This window comes from Nomia melanderi, chromosome 5 (assembly GCF_051020985.1).
Source record: "Nomia melanderi isolate GNS246 chromosome 5, iyNomMela1, whole genome shotgun sequence".
Lineage (NCBI taxonomy): Eukaryota > Metazoa > Arthropoda > Insecta > Hymenoptera > Halictidae > Nomia > Nomia melanderi.
Window position 1 is genome coordinate 12,378,054 of NC_135003.1, and position 14,704 is coordinate 12,392,757.

At 44.8% G+C, this 14,704-nt stretch overlaps 1 long non-coding RNA gene across 1 annotated transcript in view; it reads left to right on the forward strand.

Moving 5' to 3' along the window:
• LOC116424463 (uncharacterized) overlaps window positions 1-14,704 on the forward strand; it is a 216,139-nt gene that overhangs the window by 176,574 nt on the left and 24,861 nt on the right. The gene's annotated exons all lie outside the window — the stretch shown is intronic.

A 14,704-nucleotide genomic window follows, 5' to 3' on the forward strand; every position in this document is an offset into this window, starting at 1 on the left:
TCGCTGAATGCCTGCGCGAATTAATCAGTCGCGGTTTAGCGTTTCAATATTAAGAATTTCACTCTTTAATTTCGTAGCAAGGCTAACTGGTAATATGAATCGGTTGTACGGTGAACAATGTGTTAAGAACGCGATAGAACAGAGAATTATTAATTGACTTGTCCAATTTTTTCCCGTAAACTTGTACGGAATGGACACTGTTCGACCGCGTCCGAAGTAGATCGTATCGCGGAAAGAAATATCGATGTGCTTTGAAGTGGATTCGCGGTGCAACGAATGCACTTATCGCGTCGGCAATAAAACGATCGGAGGTTTTGCAATCAGGTAACCCGTTCCATCCTGGAAGCGAAACGGACTCGTATGCTAATTCCAACGCGGTAGGATGTTTTCCACGGGCAAAAAGGAAACCGAACGTAGCCGGTCGCGACGAGCCCGTACCTTTTAAACGGATAATTAATTGTTAATAATAATGTGACCAGTTGCGGTGGACGTGGCGACCGTTAGACGCGATAAAGAGGATAAATCAAACGGCGCATACCGCCGTCGCGATTTCTCGTCGATTTTTCAGGCTTAGCCGTGAACTCGGTGCCTCTCGCGCGGTCGAAACACGCGGACACATTTACGTAATATATGACTCGGCCCGGGATAACAGTCCTCCGGCTGAATAATTGAGTAACACTGTCGGCGTTACGTGTCCGAAAACTCCTCTGGCTCGTCAGAAATGCACGCGCCGGCTGAATAACGACGAATAAACAATGCGCAACCGATAATGGAACACCGCGGATAGCACGCGTTAACGGTGAGCTGAAATGAAAATTAAAGTTTTTTGCCGCCTGTTTACGACCGGATCGCTTATAATTAACGGTTAGATAAGAGGCGGGGATCGGTTGTTGCCGATCCGTGATAGGGTTCGCTGTTTGCTCGTTAGAAACGAACGTTTTTCATCGCGTTGCGCCTCCATTCCTTAACCGTCCTCTTTAGTAGCTGTTCCCCGCGATACTAACATTATTAATTAATTGTTGACACAGTTTCGTCGATGTATAGTTAATTGACGACTACTTTGTCGAGGTGATATGCGATTATACGGTACACGGTATTTGCGTAACTGTAAAATCGTCAGAGTTCCCATGCTTGTTTAATTCATAGGCCGGCTTCTTTAAGTTTTGACGAAGATTTGTGCGCATACCGCCGTCCGGACAGGTATTCAAAATGTTGCTTAATAAACCACGATAAACTTTTAATGTTCGTTAATCCTATAGAATGGCGTTCTATGGGAATGATTGGAAGATGGAACGTTGTAGTATCCGGAAACAGTTTTGAGAATCATTTTTAGAAATTGTGAATGTCGATATCGTAGAAATGAATTAGTTAACAATGGCGTAACAGAGAATTTGCAGCGGAACCCGTGCTGAGACGATCCGAAAAGTTTAAACGGCGGGGCGTTTCACTTAATATCGACGAACGGAGCATCGTCTTGTCACGCTTTCGATAATTTTCGGGGACACCGGTATGAATGGACAAAAAATGTAGGAGATCGCTCGGTGAGAAAGTCAGCCGTCCCGGAGAAGTCGGGAATGGGAAGAGGAACCGTGCAAGTTCTGCGATGCCCGAAAACCAGACCGGCTGAATCACGACGGTCCATTTATGGTCGAAGCGTGGATTGGTGTATGAAATTAATGTAGGCCGGCATTCGGCGTCACAACAATCTCAGCCGTGGAAAAGAGGGGGCTTTCAGCATCCTCCGCAATTATTCATTAAGTCGGTTGATGATCCCGTAAACCAAAATCAGGTCTCCCCCGAAGCTTCATTAACCGGAAGCAATTACCTTATTTTCAATTACAGAGACCTTCTAACGAAAAAGAATGAAGCGCTTTAAGATTAACTTCTTCGATCATTAATTTCCCGACAATCGAAATCTACAGTGACTATAATTCGTTCTTCCGTCCGTTCCTATAATTCCGAGTAACTGTTCAAACGTTAACATTCTTTGCGATTTTTATTCCTTCATTATTAGCATTGACTCTTACCTGTACGTGACAATTTAAAAATTCAAAATCATTTTACCGTTCAAATGAAACAAAGAAAGAGTATTCACAGATCTTCAACGACTAGGAATCATTGGGTTGACACTGATAGTAACGCTGTCTCGTGAATTCTTTCTGTTTCGACAAAAAAGAGACTAACAGACTACTATCGGTAGTATCCAAATTCAAACTGCTCGCGTTCTTAATGTTACTATTATTCTTCCTACGGGATTATCTTTCAGTAGTTAGAGTACAACGAAACCCCTGCGAAACGAACGGAGAGCCGTCAAGCCGTGGATCGAGCAATTATTCCTTGCACAAGTTTACGGCTGCCAAACCGCTGATATCGATTTCGATCCGTCGCACATTCTTCTGGACGCCCGCGTTTCTCTTAATCCCGGTCGCGGCTGCAAAAACCAGCGTCACGAGCACGTGGCGTTCGAGTTTCGACGCGTAATTCGTTTTAACCGAATTGACACCTCGTAACGCGGTGTATCGGCTACGTTGTTGCGAGTTATCGATACGCCGGGAACCCATCGGCGGACGTTGAGGCATGACAGAAGTAATTGAACGCGACGTGCAAGATTTATGGGTTGCAAGATCGGCAAGAAATTCGCTAATAATCGTCCGCCAAGAATGGAGTCGTTTGCGTAAATATCGGCAGCGTTCCCGCTGCGAGCTCGGCCAATTAACGCTGCCAGGATCGGCGAACGCTGCGACGAGTCCGTTTTCTTTCTGTTCCTTTTTTCATTTTCTTCCATTTTTTTTTTCTCTCTTTCTTCATCTCCCGCTTGCGCTGTTTCGTCACACTTGACCGTCCACCGTCGATAACGGCCGCTAATTGGCATTAATAGTAATTCGAGCCAAAAATGAGAACCCGTTCCGAGCCGATGATCCGTTAGTCGGAACGGTCTTCATTGGATTTTTAACCGGGTTGCGAAATCGCGCGGCCATCTTCATCGCGACACGTTTAAGAGGCGTTCCTCTCTTTTTTTCTCGAGAGAGAGGGAGAGATTATTCACTATTCATCGGGCTGTCACCGCGCGGACGTTCGTAATGTAGATACTGTTTGTTTTGTAATCATCGATCGTGACGCCGGTGACGACGGTATCGAGTGATGACGATAAGAGCATATTATCTGTTTATTGATTCCGTGTGAAAGTAGAGATATTGAGACCGTGTAATCTTTGTGCATGATATCTCAACATTTCAAAATTTGGAATATAACATTTAAAATTTTAAATTTTAAATTTGACATTTAAAAGTTAGACCTAGAATACCTATCAGCAAGGAGTATAATTATTACTTTCTTGTACAATAAAAGCTATAAAACTAGATTGCTCACAACTTTCCGCAATTTAAAAGCAAACTAAATTTGCAAGACGTCTTAGTTAAAAGTGAATAGCTTGAAGCACGACCTTTCGGTAACAAGAGACAGAAACGCGCTAGGTTCGAACGTGCGAAATAAATCATCGCCAAGCCTACCTGTGAATCAGGCATAAAAATAAGCACAGAACTATGTCGCAAAGCGTACTTAACGCACGCACATAACTACAGACATGTCCTCGTCGAAGAGAAAAACATCGACGTCATCTGGCGTCGAAAACAACGGCCTTGCTGTCAAAGATTCCCCATTTTTCTTCGAAGCCTTCAAACCAGACACAATGGGAGACCGAAGAAAAGAGATGAAGAATAAAAGAGCGTTCGCGAGATTGCGTAACGCGTGCAGTGAAGTGGCTTTACAGACGAAAATCAAATGTCACCAATTATATATTACCATTCCTCCTGACGAAAAGGAACCAAAGAAAAACAGAACTCCAGTACATTACATTGAAGACATAAATTATTAACGACACTCCAAATCAGTGAAAAATTCAATTTCACGTATAGACTCCTGCAACCGTGACACAACTAACCAACAAAAATTAATACGATATTCCTCGCAATTATCAAAGGACATTTATTCAAAGAAACACACGAGCAGCATAGAAGCAAAGAGAACCATAGCCAAACCAACACAATCCCCGCACATATATTAACTGTTCTCTCAGCATCATTTCCAAACACGTCCGAGGGGTCCATTAATGCCGACAGAAAACCTCCCTTTTTTCTCTCGTTTCCGTCGCATAAAGAATGCAGCGCGTGTTCCGAGTCACCGATGGCGCCGGCTTTTTTCAGGCCGCCCATTCACGCGTCTATTTTCGCGGCTGACAAAACGGCCGAGCATAATCGCGTTCGAACGTCCGGTGACACGCGTCACGAGCCGCGGCCCCGCTTTAAGAGCGACCTTCGTGGCTCCTACACCACGTTATCCATCGGATGATAGCCGATCCTCGCCTCAGCGAGGTGCCATCGGCGAACAATGGGTGAACAAGTGTTTTCTTCGGCGTCCGTTGTACCTAGGCCGTGTTGTATCCTCTCGCTCCGCTGTTGCTATCTTTTAACTCGTTCCGGCGACGGGGTTGTACTCGCGGAGGAGCGGCGCTCGAACACACCGTTGACAATGGGATTTAGGTCGGTGCCATTATACGCCGACAGGGTCGATCGCCTGCGCGAGCTCTACACCTCCGACAAGAAAGTTCAGCTTGATAGCCGCGCTGATAGCCGCCTCGGGAACGTCTTCAACGCTCTGGACACCTTCAGGCGGCGTATAAAGCCGGCCGATTGTATGCACTGTCCTTGTGCCGAGTCAGGATGACGACTCCATGGAATGAGATGGAGAGGATTGATCGAAAAATATCGATCACAATGTTGCATTCGTGGCCGAGCAAATATCACGACGTTCTTCCTCTTGTTCGTCTTCTTCGATGTTGGTATCTTAATAATATATTTAGTGGTCACTGTTTAAAGTATATTACATTAGTAAAGTTTACATAAGTTTACATAAGTGAACCTTTTCCTTTCGATTAACGCTAGATTTAATCCGTGAATTTGGTATGTCGATTTATTTGGTAAAAGTCGATTATTCGTATAATTACGCGAATACGCACTGCGATACTTTTAAGCAATTTTCGCGATTTATATAGACGAACGCGTAGTTTTCTAGGAACAATAGAATAAACGGTAAAATACACGTCCGTGAATCTAGTGTTAGTATAAATTACGTTTCATTAGAAACCCTTCTCGCACGCGCACTTCTTTACCCAAAAATCGTGCGTAAACACCGAAACCGCTCGTTTCGATCAACATCGTATGTTACATAAAGTCGCAATTTCAAAACCAGACGCATTTGCAGCCAGCTTAAACCCCGATCGGTTTCAGCGGCGAAGTAATTAAGCCCGGGACACCCCGCATAAACATTTCCGCGAGCGCGTAACGGACGTCGTACGCGATTCGAATCGACACTTTCGTTTCTGCGTGCCGCGCCGTTCGCCGGTGTCGTTAATCCGCCGCGATTAGAAAAGGAGAGGAATTTTCGGTCGCGTGCACGCTTCGCCCCGGCTATCATTATTTGTCGCGTGATTACGGCCGTTCGACGTGCCGCGCTGGTTTCTTTGGACGACGGGACGACGACGGGTCCGGTTGCGTAACAGGCTTTTCCGCGGAGAAAAACGCGGTTCTCCCCCTTTCACGCGGATTTACGGTTTCTCGCCGAGCGGCGGACGAGGTTCCGCGAACGACGCTTTACTCCCCCGATCGGTCGACGCAATTAACGTAAAACCACGACCGTCCGGTGGTTCCGAGAAATTACGGATGCGTTCTCGAAGAGGCTGCGTTTACGCCGCGACTGCGATGTAAGATGACAGCGAAGCGTAAAATGTTCCGTTGTCCGATTATTAACCCTTTGCACTCGAGTGGTGACTCTCAGTCACCAGTTGATTTAATATAACGAAACTATGAAGTTGAATATTTCGTACTTTAAATTGAACTTTGTATTGCTGCGTGAAATATTTAAATGAAATAGCTTCGTTGCTTAATTCACGCGTGAATCATCGTTAAATTAGCTTCGAACAATGTCGTCTATATCTCGTCGGAAAGTGTTGGGTATTTCCCTTAGCACTCCAGATTGTTTTGCAGTCTATCAGCAACTGCAACTAATTTTTATAATATTCCTAGCGATAATTAGAGATGCTGAAATTAAAATAATGTTTAATTTCACTTAAGAAACTTCGTTCCTCTACGCCAAAATAATCATCGCCACAATAGTTTCCCGCAAACTGCTCGTGTTCACTTGGTCAATTAGGCTAAATTGCCGCGTGAACGCGAACCGATTCACACGGTGAATTTTACGACGCCAGGTTGGAAGGTTTGCCCTACTCGTTATCACGATCTTGACACGATTTCGGACTTCTCGCGCAGTGCTCGAGGAATCGAGACGCGTGCGTGTACAAGACTATGATTTACCACGCGTGCCAGTGAATAATTGCAGATCTCTTTGAAACTTCGGAGTACTCCGAATTTTTTACGTATTTTTTGAAATCGTTGGATAACAGAAGTTTATCTATAGTACTTTAATACTTCAGCAATCGATAGATCGATCAGTAAGATATATCGTGTTAATTGAATCTATAATAACCTCGAAGCTGCGCTTTTAACAAAGATTTTCCATAAATTCTGTTCGTAGTATTGAAAGAACAGCCCAGTCCCTTTGCTCCGACATCGACGCGTCGTCCGAACAAGTCTGCGCGACCACTAAAATTTTGCCGGTTTTGACGTACGAGCACTTTTTACGCGCAACGTCTTAAGTGGTTTATCTTACTTTCATCTTTCGCTAAATGCTAGTGGAATGATGCATTACGTTTTCGATGTAACTTGAAAGGTGAAAGACCGGAAAGGCAAACGCAGTTGTGGCCGCGACGGTGAACCCGTTGGTTTCGTTTGGTTCAATAATTATGGTTTTATTCCTGCTCTCTTGTACGAGGAATTTTCTATCGAAACCTTCCGAAGTTCTCCAAGGAAGCGAATTTAAGATTCTACACACTGGAATCCGAATCCACGGAGGGACTAATACAGAAAGGTACTTCGCTATGCAAATTTCTAATAAACGCATAATGAACCACGTGTAAAATGTTTCTCTATCGCTGAATTATCCGTAATGGGGATGATGGTAATAATAATATATATTATGCATGAAATATTTTGTTTTTCTCGGTCGAAGCGAACTCAACCGTAACGGGCTCCTGAAAAATGCGAGGCGACGTTGCGTGACACCGTGTCATTACGGCTGGCAATAATTCTGCGCAGTGATAATGACAGCTATAAACCTATTCGCGTCTCTGAAAACTTAAAACGCGGTTCGCCTAGAACTCGGGGAAGACATATCACCGGTCCCGAGGCCGCTGCATTCCTAGCGGCGGGCAAAAAGTTTACGGTTCCGGTTTTCGAAAAATCCGTCGATGTCCTTGGATAGCCTTCTTTCAGGTTCTCGGATATAGATACGTTTCGCCTCGATAATGTACGCGCGACGCCGCGCGGAACTGGAATGACTGGTCGATACGATTACCGGGCCACGGAAAAGAATGTGATAAGCTTTTCATTGAGAAATTGAATGGTTTCGATTGTGGTACCGTTACGCGGTTAACAGCGTACGCGCGACTCCGCGCTTCATCATTTTACTTTATTCGTAGATCTTAGTCCTCTTATTTAGCGTCATTACTCGTGAAATGGGTTTACCGCAATGGTTATTATTCCGACGAATTATGCCCCGGAATCCGTAACGATTTATTTCCACGTGAGCGTCCTCTGCTGGTATCAAGCGCACTCGGAACTCGGACCTTGTGTGAATCATTCTTGTATACTTTCGAAGAAAATGTTAATATTTTCATCATTTGTCTGTCCTACTATCTGTAGTTTCATTTACCTTCGACGTTCCTGGATATTTTCACTCAGACATTAGCATTGAATTCTCGCGTGCAATAACATTTGTACATATATCACTGTCTGAATAACAAGTTTTAATACGCTGTTCTATTTTCTTCCCTTAGAATCAGGTTAATCAATGATATACTTTTTAAAAGACAGAGGTATGTACTACCTGACAGTTTACACGTTCCCGACCAGCGTTTGCCAATAGCGATCTACGTGTTTATAAAACTTTATTAAATACACTGGATTATCTTTCTAAAATGCAAATGCAATTCAAGAAGGCGGTGAACTGTCAACACGTAGCGCCACGCGTTACAGTTTATACAAGCACACGTGAAAGTAACTGAATTTTCTTTACGTCGGATACAAAAGTGTCGAGCCTCAGGAGTATGCTTATCCCGCGTTTTGTCGCGAACTCGTTAACTTTCGGTCGAAAATCGATGGAACTGTGCCATCGCGCGACTGGCGTTCCGTTTACCAATCTTCTCCGCGGAAGAGGGAAGAAACGGGACGCTGGACAGAGAAGATCGGGGACATATAGCATGGATAATTCACCTAAGTCCGGAGCGAATCTCACTGTCGTCGAATTAAAACTCCGTTCGGTATTTTTTCCCCGCTCGGGAAGGCTCGCGGAGAGTCCGATACACAGATGGGTATGCGCGGCGGCCTTATTCGGCTTATTTGGCGTGGACAGACGCAGGTGCCGCAGGAAATCGACGGGAAAGGGGTCGACCGGAAAGAGAAACTGTGAGCTAATCGCATCGAGAAAAGGGGGCCTGGTCGCGGAGCTCGCGTATGGTCATTAGCAGTCATAGTTGCCTGAACGGTTCTTTTAAAATGCTTCCTTCTGCGCCTGCGACGTCGATGCGACGAATGGCGGCCCACGACTTCCCGGTGCACGCACGCCGAGCCCTTTTAAACTGGTGCACATAACCGCGACGAGTAGAATATAAATTGACATTTCTATAAATCAACGGACGCGGGCAAGGGAAAGCCACGTTATTTATCTATCCACCGCGAATAAGTATAAGTAAATAGGAAACGGAATTAAAATGAAGGCTTTGTTAGTAGGAAACTGTCAAACGTGGAACAAGAGCTTGTTAGACAGTCGGTGTCTTAAATAATCGAATAGGAAAATGATTGTCTACTCGGTTCGTTGTCAGTGGTATGAAAGATTGAACTATTCGAATAGGAACGTAATTAATAATAATAGATTCCTAAGAATCATTTTTTAGATGTTGAATATTCTTCTCGGGACACCCTGTACATTGTTACGTTCGCAACACCGTGACCCATACATGGTGTTAGGTAAAAAGTTACTAAGTCACGTTTAGCGAAGGGTAACAAGAACTTCGAGTGTAATTAACCAGGAAGCCATTTTGAAACCCGGTAGAACGAAATGGCGCGGTTCTTAAAGGAAAGCTCCTCGTTATGATTCTTAAAATAGTCATTGTTTTTCTCCACCTAACCCAGACCTGGAAGCAATTTCCAAATCAGTGTCAATGCAACAGGCACTGGCTCGTTATATAACTTTAAAAGTACCTGAAAGCAGGCGCACGGTGGTTACTTACAGCCGAAAGGTTTAAGATGTATCAATTACAAAAATTCAGGTTCGGTTCCTCTCAAATGCCTTCACTCGCTGGTAACCTTTCTTTAACGGAATGCTGGTAAAAGGTTTCTGTACGCTTCGTGTCCCCGAAATATCCTCGTTGATACGATTCGAGATATTCGCAATCAACATTCCCGGATCATTATTGAGAGGTCCATAATTAAGAGAAATTTTTGCATAATAAAGGGAGTTGCCCGTGCATCTTGGGTAAGCTTAATTCGACTCCGTGGCAAAGAGGGTACTGGTTTCTTCATTTTCTTACTCAGCTACGGGACTTGTACTGTTAAATACGCGCGTGGCTTTTCCTCGTGGCTCAACTTGGTAACTCATTTCGCATAAATATTCCGGCCTCGTTACCAAACCGAGCTTATCACTCGTTAATTAACTGAACTATCCGCTTTTCTATAAATAACAAAGAATGAATCAGTGTTTGAAGGTAAAAATTAGGAATATTCATTACACTCGATTCACGTTAGCTAAACGTGACACGACACGTTTAACGCAATAATAAACTTTTCTAATAATAATTCTCGAAACAGATTTTCCATATTTAAACAGTGAATTTTTAATCAATTCTCCGACGTGAGGTTCATCGTTCGATTTTGATCTCCGACGACGCGATTTCTAAAAGTTGCAACGTGGAATATTGAGAGTGCAGTGTCGATAGAGTTCGCAAAGGGGGGGTCGTGGAATTTATGGCGACTTGGAAAGCACGCACGTTCGCCCGGTATTTCGCGACAAGATCCGCGGCGGAAGATCCTTTTCTCTAAATCACGCTTTCCTTTCCAAACAAAACGAGCCAGTCGCACGGAGAACCTCTAGAGACAAGCCAGAGCAGGAAATCACTGTCTTCCTCTGATCAAGGCCGCGTACTTGAGTAGCATTTCCGGTGTGCCGAACGTTTTCTTTCGCCTGGCAACGGTTCGTTAGAAACTCCGTTCTTTTACTTTCGTGCTTCTGGTTTCTTTGCTCAAAGGCACAATTTTTCCGTTCGCGCTCCCGCGGACGTCGCTGAGATGTTACTTTCACGGAATATTTAGTGTTTCGAGATCACTGATTTCTATATCTGCGCAAACAGTAAAAAAGGAGGTCCTCGCGGACTTTCTATTTCTGTTATTCTTCTATCAGGATGTCCCGTGTATTTCACCTGATCCCTATACCGATAATTACGTCAACTTTTAACGAGATCCCGTCTGATTTACGAAGAAACGGATTGTCCGATAAATACCGCCACTCTTTGCATTCTTATACAACGGAAAAGGAACGCTAATCCCGTGAATTCCAGTCCTTTCATCGCGCTAGAATCTCCCCCCGGAACGCGTCTGAATCCATACTGATTCTATTCGGACTTTTTGTTATGCTGCTCCTTTGAGAACCGCGAGTCCATAAAATCTCCAATTAACCTACGGAACGCCAGAAATTTACGTCCGAAACGTCTAAACACTATCATTAGAAGCGCCATTATTATAATCAAAAGAACCATAATTATACATCAGCGACCGCGAATGTCTTAATAAACCGTAGCCCCGAGCTAGCCGTATGGCAAACTCTATCCCTCAATTTCCCCGGCCGGTCGGCGTCCGCGAGGTGGACGCGTTCGCCCGGTAAATCCTTCGGAAGCTCGGTCACGGTTCTGTCTGTCAGATTCGGTGGATCTGCAGCCAGCAGGAAAGCTCTCGGCTCTGCTACGTATTGCACGTTCATCGGCCGCTTTCTAAACCGCCGCGCGGGGACGCGGATGAAGCGGCGCTAATGAAGCTATCTATCCGGACGAAGGTAACGAACAACCGGCGGCCGTGTAAAAGTTAGTTAAACTCGGCCTTACGTGCGACAGCGGGTCCCGATGGTAATTAAGAGACGGGGTCACCTACATTGACAGCGGGACGCCCGTGTCGAGCGACTTGTCGGCCGAACAGACGTTCGCTTTCCGCTTCCCGTTCGGCGTCAACGAGACCGTCATTCTTTTTCCCGTAACATTTTTAGCCTGTCGCAGTGTTTCCCAACCTTTTTTCAATCGCAGGTCTGATCAACGATCTCAGGGCCGCGCCAACACGAGGGTGCGAGGGGTGCACCGCTTCGGGGTGACGATTTTGACGGTAGATTTTTGGAACACGTCTGAACACGGATATTGAACTTCTTAACATTGCGGGCCATTTTCAATTCATTCATTCAACATATTTTCGAGAGTTTCCATTACAAATAGAAATACTTTCAATCGTACGCGAAAGGAATTAACTTCTACTTTTACCAAAAATGTTGATGAGGTTATACAAGTAATTATTCAATAGTACATGGAAATAGTAGTTTCACGTTTCCAGCATACAATGTGTTAACACGTTGGCCGGCAATTTTACATAGAAGCTATTCTATGTCACCGGTGATTATTCCGTAATTAAATGTGAGAATGGAACAATCTAAATGAACTTCGAAGTGACATTTTGAAAAGGACGTTGCACAGATTAAAAAACTGTTTTATTTGAATATTTCACAGATGGATGTTTCATAGAGAGTTCAATGTAAATATGGATCTTTATAGCATTGCTCTACAAACCTTTTAAATACCTTTATACGAGTGGCTGTCATATCTCAATTTTCTTTGCTCGATTTTATGGAATTCGCTATATTTAGAAACCTCAACACAAGCGCCACGAAAATCTTGTTCTGCTGTAGAGTTCTTCTGTAACGAAGAGAAGCAGGGACAATTATTAATTATTTGCCGTTAGAACGATAATACGATTGTTCTTTAACAATCCCGAAGCGTCAGTCCTCAGTGACTGACACGGCGTTTAACCTGTTAAATGAAGTATCTACGGAGAGCAAAGGGTTGATCGAGGTCCTGCTGTATTCAAATGACCCCTCGACGGGGCGTGCGTTCAACGTTGGGAAACACTGGTCTAATGTGTTCGAATGTTTGCTTCGTCCTGGGGATGTTCGAACCCGTGACAAGCGAAACCCGTAAAAGTTCGCCGAAGTGATCCTCGGTGTGCAGCGCGAAGAGCGGGACTTTCTAATTTGGATTTCATCGCGACTCGCCGCTGCGCCGCGCCGCGAACCTCGGCGCGGGCGCGTGTCTTCTCGCCGTTTCCCACGTTGAAATCTCTCCGTTGCTTCCTTGTTTGAAGTCCGATCGCCAGAACGCCGATGTTTATGCAAATCTGCGCATATGTATTTGTGGAGTAGTTCATGGGAAGGGTGTCGACCGGATGCGCATAAGGTCATTTGGTAATTAATGGGGGTTTTCCTTAATTACAAATACAAACGGGGGAACACGAAGATAACGTGAATGTGGTGCCTATAATCTGACAACTGTTAAAATAGCACTAGTTTTGACTAGTAGTCAATATAACAAAGAATAAGGGAGTAATTTGGTAATTAATGGGACTTTTTGTTAATTACAAATAGAAACGAGGTAATGCGATTGAAACTAACATGAATATGGTACCTATAATCTGACAACTGTTAAAATAGAATTCATTCTGACCAGCAGCCAATATAACACAAAAACCAAGCAGGTAGTTTGGTAATCAACGAGAACATCCCTTAATTACAAACACAAGCAAGAGAATACGATGGAACCTAACGTGAACACAGCATCTATAATCCGACTTAATACAACACAAAGAACAAGGGGATAGGTAATTTCCGGAACAAGCATTTTATAAAAGTAATCGCCCGAAATTGGTCGGGTCCAATTACCGCGCGGCCCGAAGGCGCACACCGAGCGAATAATCAAATTTAAACGGAGAAAATCTGATTTTCGGCGTGCCCGTCGAAAGTGTAATCGAAATCAAACTTATTTATCGTTCGGGGACTCGCATTGCCCCGGTAATTAGATCAAGGATCTCTCCTCGAGCCAGGCGGAACCCGATGGAGCCGGGAACACACACAATGTTTCATAATGTTTTCATTTTACAGTCGTCGTAATGAAAACGAGCCACTTGTTCGTCGCTGTAATTACGAATTAAGCATACGCGGGATCAGATTCGACCGCCTTAAAAGGAGGCCGGCTTCGATATTCCCCGGTGTTACTCGTCGCCGCGCAAATTGCCCCGTCCGTTCCGGCAACTGGGCCGCGCAGACGAAAACATTAGTCGTTTCATTACAAGATAAGATAGGCGTTAACGGAACGCCGCGAGACCGGTGTTCACCGGTTTTTCGAGGCTCCGGCGAAGGGCCGCGGGTTATCGGCCGGGACAAAAGTTACGGCCCGGTTTCTTGAATGCGTTTCGCCACGGCCGCCGTCGCGACGGAGTAGGGGAGTTTATCCTCAAAACTTTCGGTTGCGAAAGCGCGCCCGTTCCCCGCAAAAGTGAGAGTCCCCGGGACGGTCGTTAGTGATATAATCCCGTAGTCATCGACGGTTCGTTGTCTCCGCGTCGCGGGAACGCGAGTATCATGGAAAAAATGGCTGGCGGACGACCGGCATTACGTGTTTCCCGGCTGGAAAGTGCGGGTTACGTTTTAATTGCATACGACTGCGTCGCCGGTAATCGACGGTACACGACGGACGTACGGACGTACGGACGGAACGTGCCGGGTGCCTATATTATAAACACCGTAGCGTAAATTAAACGCAGGCGCTGGGGTACAAAAACAATGAAAACGGGTTACGTAAAGGGGTTAGGCGCCCATGGTTTTAGCGGACCGCGCAAAAACGTTGCGCAACGATTCCCGACGCGTGAATTCCCTTCGTGAGATCGCCTCGCTGGAGAACAATTTGGAAACCGCGGATGTTGCCTGCAGGTCTGTCAGACGTAGAGGTCTAACTCGGGAGATTCATGGACCTGGGAAATTAACGCCAGAGCTAGCAAATAGGTCGAAACGGTCCGTTCCTGAATTCTTCTTTTGCGGTTGTTAACAAGGTGACGGATGTTTCTCAGAGAAGTGAATAAGGAAATTGATTTGGTAATACGCGAATCTTAATAAATGCGATTTTGGTGATACTATAAAAAGATTTGGTAATCCAGATTGAGTGCTCGGTAGTTCTAGCGTTGGTCTAGGCGATACTGAATCCAATATTTCAGTGAAGAAACTGTTCACATCTTGATTCTTTGGATTTGGGAATCTAAATTTGGGAGTTTCGGATACGGAGGACCAAGAAACCTGATTTTGAGATACTAGGATTCTTAACTGAATCTAAGAGATCCTCTCCAATCCAAAAATCATCACGTCTCTACGACTCACAGTTCGAAGCACGAGAAATATGAAGTTTTCACTACATTCTCAAGACACACCGCGTATATTTTGTCTATTGAAATCATCGTAC